The following is a 7249-nucleotide window of genomic DNA, read 5'->3' on the forward strand; positions in this document are numbered from 1 at the left end:
GTGTCTTGAGCTTTATATAGAACAATATTATGAATATTCTATGTGATTTTTTTTGGTTTGAGTGTGATGGAAATGTGAGGTAATCTTAAGAAAGCATAGAGAATCACAAATTGTTATTTTTAACCTCTGTGAGGAGAAGAAGCAAATAGCCCACCCACCCGGAAGGAAATATCAATGCTTCATACTAAGCATAATTGTTTCCATGGGATTGCAGGGCTGAGAGTGTAGAGACAATAAAGTTCCAAAACATCACTTCATCTTCATGCTTTATAATCTCCCATTGTACAGCTGTTCTGCTCACAATGTGGGTGGCAGATGTCTATAATAGGGCTTTAGAATCTCTAAATTTGCTAATGAAAAGTGTTTAATCCCCTCTCCCCAAGACAAATCTTTAACTGGTGAGTCTGCTGGTGCTGCAGGCGCTCTATGAGGAGCCAGCTCTGCTCGCAGGCACTCGGACACCATGGTTACAGCAATGCTGTGCAAGAGGGTGGGGAGCAGGAATCCTGGGCTTCCATCAGCACCAGTACTGCAGGAATAATCAGTGATTTGTATCCTTGCTTCACTTCCATCTCCTCAGTGAGGCAATTATTAAAATACCAGCACAGCCTTCAGAACGGAGCCAATTCACTCCTGATTTAGGAGCTCGTCATTACACACGGCATCTCTCAGCTCCTCTTCTGTTGCCTTAGTCACACCCCCAAAAACAGACAAGATGTTGAGATCATGTTGAAAGTTAAAAATCTTGCCTGTGAAATGGCAATTACCATGTGTTAGTTTGGAAGGATGGTGCATTTCCAGCAGCAGCAGGATGAATTAGAAGGTGCAAATTTTCCGCCAAGTGTCTCATGGAGGAAAATTGAGGAAACAGAGACTGCAGACTTGAACGTATGTGGTTTCTGTCTGAGAGGTGATGTGCATCCTATAACATCCTCCAGGGCTTTCTTTGGTTCAGGAGATGACATGAGACATCCAGAGGAAGGGGAAGAAATCCTTAACTTATACCTCAATGAGTTGTTTCCTTCTGATAGCTCAGAGGGCAACTGACTGGTGGTAGCTGGATCCATCAGGACTCATGGGTGAAAGTCAACAGAGCCTTGTGAGCTCTGGGTAGGACACTGCTGTTAACCAGCCAGCCCTGATGCTCCCAAAGACAATGTCTTCTTGCCAGAACTGGTAACATAGCCAAGGATCTGCAGAACTAATATCTCAACAGGCTTGTGGGCTCCTATTCACCAAATTCGGGATCTCACCTCAGAGCTCTGTGAGAAGGGGTCTCTTTAAGGTGCCTTCTCTTCTGAGTTCAGTAAGAGCTCAGCTCCCAGGACCAGAGGCACATCTCTAGTTTTCTTTTTTTCTTCATTTTAATCACCACATATAAATATATGTTTGTAATGTTTCAGAATTAAAAGCATCCATGTGGAGAAGGAGCTCCAAACAAGACACAGAGAGCAGAAAAGGGGAGCCCCTTTGCTCTGAGTCTACTTTAGCACGAGGTGAATTGCAGACCCTCAAGTCTATGAATTAGATTTCTATTCCGTATGACGGGAGCCTGGACAGCTCCTGCCAGAGCTAAGAGGCGTTTGGACAACACTCCCAGGCACATGATGGAATTCTTTGAGTTTTTCTGGGCAGAGCCAGGAGTTGGACTCAGTGGTCCTTGTGGATCCCTTCCAGCTCAGGATACTCTATGATTCTGTGACTCTTAACTTAATCCAGATGGAGACATTTTATCAATAGACACCTAAAACCAGGGGAGGTGAATCCCACCTCTCCCTCCACTGTGTCTTCACTGCCAAAGGAACTTATTAATTCTTTACAAGTGAATTCCTCTCAATATTTTTCTTTTAGACTTGGTACATATTTAAATATCCTAAAAAAGGTGAAGCAGCTCTGCCAAGAGGGACTGTGAGAGCTGGAACACAGATTCTTCAACAGCTTTGTGAGGACAGGTCTGTCTGTGGACCTAGGTGGGAATTCAAGTTCCCACAGGTAGAAAACAGTCTGAACCAACAGTTACTGCACCCTCCATGAACATCCTAACTATTATATTAACAGACACAGGAATCTCCAGATTTTACTGATATCAAATAAAGTCTGACAATATTCCAATAACTGTTTCATTTAACGTCTGTTTATTTATACATTTTGCTTGACATCTACAGGTATTTTTCCAAATTTAGGTGTCCAGCCAGCTAAATCCAGTTTTATATAATCTTAATCAAATGTAAAAACAAGGTGATAAAAATACCATGGATTCAGAAAAGTGATGCTGGGTTGACTAGTTAGGAATAATCATGTGCTATGGATAGACGTGAATAGATAGAGATGCAGCTACATTCATTCCCTTACCAAAAATGATCAAGTGGAAAATAAGGCAAGCTTACTCTTCAATCACAGATAATATTTTATTTTTTCCTTCAAAGCTCAAGAGAGTATGTCTGCGAATAAACTGAGAATGATAAGAAGTCCCTTTCTCTCTCTGATTACTCTTTACTGATACTGCATCTAATATAAAAATAGCCCATAGCCTTTATAAAATTCAACAAAGTGCAGATTTTTTACAGTAATAATTTCTGAATATAGTAACATTTTCTTTTATTTACAGTCAGGATTGAAACAAGGCAGAAAAAACCTCACCAGAACCTTTTTATAAAACCCACAAGTTTCACTGCAACAAAATTAAATGATACAGATTTGACACAGGAGGCAAAGACGTGATAATAATATATATGCATTTTTCTGGGATGGGGGAAATGAAAGAATGAACTAATTGCATTTTTATCTTAAAAAGAAGTTAATAAATTACCATTTCAAAGTCGGATTTACATATCCCATCACTTTGCAAAGATTAGCTCTTTCTTTGATAGTTTTTTCTTTCTCACATTATTATTCTGCCTCTTGGATGAGATACTCAAACATACACACACACAAAAATAAATTCCACAGCCCTCTCTTTTGCAGTCAGTAAAAGGTCCTGTGGTACTTTCCATAAGAGCTGGAAGTGCCTTAAACATCAGCGTCCTGGCAAAAGTCCAACTTGGGTAATTACATTCCGTCCTGCCTCAAAGAAATCCTTTCCTCCAGCTATAATTTCATTTGGAGACATTGTTCCACACTTCTCTGCCTGGAAACGATTGCTCCGTGATCTCGGCTGCCACATTGCAGAGAGGAAAGAGCTGCATTTTAGTGCCAGTAAAGTGTTTTCTACAGACTCCCTGTCACTCAGACCTCCCCACTGCCCACCTGAGCCCAATACACCCCTTACAAGCTGCCTGCTCACAGTGTGCTCCTGGGTGAAGCCCTCAATGTGCACTTGATTTCTACAGGAAGAATGTGGAATAATGGGCTGTATTTCATATAACAACTGCAGTCATTTGTCATCTGCTGTATACGGGCACCTTATGACTGCCACAGCAAGAAATTTAGAGGTAAATAGAGCTGACAGCTTATATCACTAATTTCCTTTAGGATAAAACATGATGATGAATGATTCAGAAATGCAAAATGGCCATGAGAATTCAGAGAACAATGTTTTCCTATAAACATAAGGTGCATCATGAAACTATCTTTGATTACTGTCACCAGACATGAGTCCTCTTCTCATGGAATAGGATGAGAGGAGATCTCCCAGTGTCTTTTCATATTGTCCCTATGGAATTCAAGGTGGAGGTTATCTTCCCCATCTGCATAAATTTTCTTTCATGGAGTGATAGCATCTTGTATAATTATAGGCAGTTAAAAGATCTACATGTAAAGTACATTTCAAGATTGGCCATCGCTGGAGAGCAATTGTCCAATAGGTAAAGAATCCCTTCCAGCAATGGGTCTCTAAGAATATGAATATCCTGCCCAATCCTTTAAATTAGTCTGGATAAATGATGCAAGATGCCAGACTGCTCATTGCTGATGTTGGCTGAGATGAGCTGTACCCAGAACAGAGAAAATTTGAACGTAAGTCAGTGTTAAAATGTGAAAAAAAGAGGGTGCTGTATTGCAGCAAGAGTAAAAGGTGCTGAAAGTTTTCTCTTACCCTGAAGGTAGAAAACTAAACAGGAGTACAGTCCTGCCCTCTCCAGGGGGCTGAATCATAGAGCATTTTTATTAGTTTAAGAAGGGAAATGGTCTCCTGAGCCCTCTGATCCCAAGGTCCTACAGACAGCTCAGCAGGAAACCTCTGGCTAAGGCAACCCTGAGCTTCCAGAGGTTTCAACAGAGGACTGATGTAACCACAGACAAAGGGATTCAGTATCTAAAGCAATATATAAACAGAAAGAAAGATTCTCACAGTCTTCAACAGGTGCTACGTCAGGACCCAGCCGTCAGCTTTATAATTTAAGAGGGAATTTTCCTTTTCCTGTGGGACTATTCCAGGAGGATTAAACTCTGACTTTGTCAGTTTGGAAAGAGATTATGTCCTTGACTCGATGTCACTATTTCCTTTCCTCCTAATTAAAGAGAAAACTCAGCACAGGGGTAAGAAAGAGAGAGAGAGCAAGAAGGAGAGAGAGAAGAATTAAGGAGAAGCTGATCGGAAAAGCCAAGCAGTTAAAGTCTTTTAATTTAGTATTTTAAAGCTTTTCTGTGAGTCTGCTTCTCAGAGATATGACTGTTAAAGAAAATGGATTTTCCTACTTCCAGCCAACCAGAATATATGTACATATTTATAAACACCCACAAGCACACACACATTGATGTACAGGGAGGAGGAGGAGAAAATATTATACTGAAAAAGATGTTAAAGTCGTATCAAAAGAATAAGACGCAGAAAGAATCTTTTCTGAGAAAATCCATTTTGTGAATCCATGACTAATCCCTGCAGAACACATACACAGACACACAGAGAAAGGTAAAGAATGAAGCAGCACAGCTCTACTTAAAGACATATTCAGCTCCTGGCACATACACTCAGGATTTCAGCGAACCCCTCCAAGTTGAGAGTTGCCCACTCTTTTTATAAGCACATTTCTTAAATAAAGTATTTTACCCCTCTGTTAGGAAAATAAATAAATGAATGTCCGAACCCCACCAAAAACCAACACAGGCATCTTGTGGAGGAGCTATGAGCTAAAAGATTAGACCAAACTAGAGTGGGTAAAGAGCTCACTGTAGAGTGAGGCATTCATGGTACAATTTACATCTTGAATCTAAACCCAGCCTTAGGACTTTCCTCTCTTCCTCTGTGGTTGGCACCACTGAAAGAAGGAGAGATGTGTTTAAGGGGCAAAAAGTGGGGAGGTGCCAGAAGAAAAGAAATGTGGGGCCGATTAGTTGGCTGATATTCAGATGTCAGGCCATAAATGTGTCTGTTCTCCAGAGAAGCCCTGAGTTATTCTGCAGCCCCTCTAGCCCATGCAGTCTCGTTAAGATCCCCCTTGGGATTAATAGAGATTTCGTTGATCAAAAAACAGCCAGAGAATCAAACAGCTTGGGTTGTAAGGGATTTCTGGAGGTCCCTGGTTCAACCTGTCACATGGGGCAGGGATAGCCTCAAAGTTTTATGCAGCTCACGTCCCTCTTTGTTGCATTTTGGTTCCGTGAAAAGACCTAATCACAGGCAGGAGGGAATAATCTCTCCCTTTGCCCCAAGGCATTGGGTTATTTATTGCAGCTGATTGACTCTTACTTCTCCAGCAGTGATTTTTAAATTAACACACATCAGTGTACGTACACACAGACATACCTTCATGTATCGTCTGAGGATAGATGGGCACATATGCACAAATGAATGAATAAATGAATATGATTCATATTCAACTTACCCTAATACACATCAACACCATAATTAACTTTGCCACAGTTTGGTTTTCTGTACAAAAGAAGTTGAGTGTCCGGATCGAAGATGGGGATGGTCCAGGGTCACCAACAGACCAAAACTCTGTGGAGTGACCAGGCTGACCCTGGTGTGTGGGGGAAGGCAGCACTGGGCATGGTGTGGTTGTACAGTGCCAACACAGCAACTGCTCACACACACAGCTAAAAATCTCTGCCTGATTTTCTCCATTTGCAAAACTCACCAGCTGTGGCCGTGTTGCTCCTCCTCTGGGAGGGATTAATCCCTAAATCCATGTTTTTGTCTCCTTATATGAAAAAGCAAGATTTCCAGAAGAACTGAAAAGCAGTGAGTAAATAAACACAGCACTTTCAGGGAAGAGGGACACCGAGATCTGGCTTTTTCAAAGAGATCTGGAAATGTAGGTCACCTATTGCTGGACTTGGATGGTTTCCATCCCTGCCCTTTTTCTGCTAACTTTTCAGCTACCCTCTTTCTTTCTGCTTTTAGATCCTGCTTTTCCAAGTTCCAGCCAGCCTCTTTCCAGCCAGCTGTGTATGTGAAATGACTTTGGGACATGCTGGCAGGGAGTAGTTTTAAAAATAAACATGTTGATATTCACCAGGAAGACACCGCAGGCTGCAGGCTCCTTTCTGGGTGATAAAGATTTAATTATTATATGCTGGCCCTCCTTACTGTCTTCCCAGCTGTAACAGGTGCCTGAGTTTCATCTTTCTTCCAGTTTTTTCTCAAGGTAATTAAAACTTTATCCTGGAGATAGGTATATGCAAGTATGTGAGTCTCTCTCTGCTTTAAAGGGGGACATTTTTATTTTTTATTAACTCTACTAATCATGAGAGGAATTATATATAAACTAAGCTAGGGAAGCTGCAGGGAATTCTAGGTTTTATCTGGTACTGTGTTTGCCTGTAAAATAATCCCATTTGGGGGGAACCTGCTATGGTTTTGATTTTAAGCAAAGGTTGTGTTAATTTTGTGATCCTGGTAGCTTTATTCCACGCAACCCTGGGATTTAGTTCTAATCCTGAACAAAATGATTTTTCATGGGAGAGAAAGAGGCTGCAGCAACGAGGACAAAGCCCTGGCCTGCAGCAGGATTTTTCCTCAGGCTCATTAAGTGACTTGGGGCAAGACCCTCCATGGTACATTTTATAATGGGTCTCAAGTCACTTTGATCACAGTGTGATCAGATGCTCCTAAAGCCTCTCTGTACTCCATTTTACCTGACATTGTACTACGGGGTTTGTGAAGAAATACAGAATGTAAAACAGCACCACTATGACATTTCTGGACCCCAGAAATTTTGCATGGAACACTTTGAAGCTTAGACTTGATGATCTCGTAGGTCTTTTCCAACGTTATTGATTCCATGACTCTATGAAGATAACAAAACTAAATCTTTATAAACTCTCTAATGATAAATGGCTGGAAAAAATTTTTGTAGGGAGATTGACA

The 7249-nt window shown here is 41.2% G+C and overlaps 1 long non-coding RNA gene across 2 annotated transcripts; it reads left to right on the forward strand.

Moving 5' to 3' along the window:
- Positions 1–998: 998 nt before the first annotated feature.
- LOC135415526 (uncharacterized) lies at positions 999–2115 on the forward strand. Of its 2 annotated transcripts, none has more exons than XR_010431177.1 (3): positions 999–1285; positions 1404–1496; positions 1852–2115. It is a non-coding gene; the product is annotated as an uncharacterized LOC135415526 (long non-coding RNA). The 2 variants fall into 2 exon arrangements; XR_010431179.1 differs by having other exon boundaries at positions 999–1264.
- The last annotated feature ends 5134 nt before the right edge of the window (positions 2116–7249 follow it).

This window comes from Pseudopipra pipra, chromosome 1 (assembly GCF_036250125.1).
Source record: "Pseudopipra pipra isolate bDixPip1 chromosome 1, bDixPip1.hap1, whole genome shotgun sequence".
NCBI lineage: Eukaryota > Metazoa > Chordata > Aves > Passeriformes > Pipridae > Pseudopipra > Pseudopipra pipra.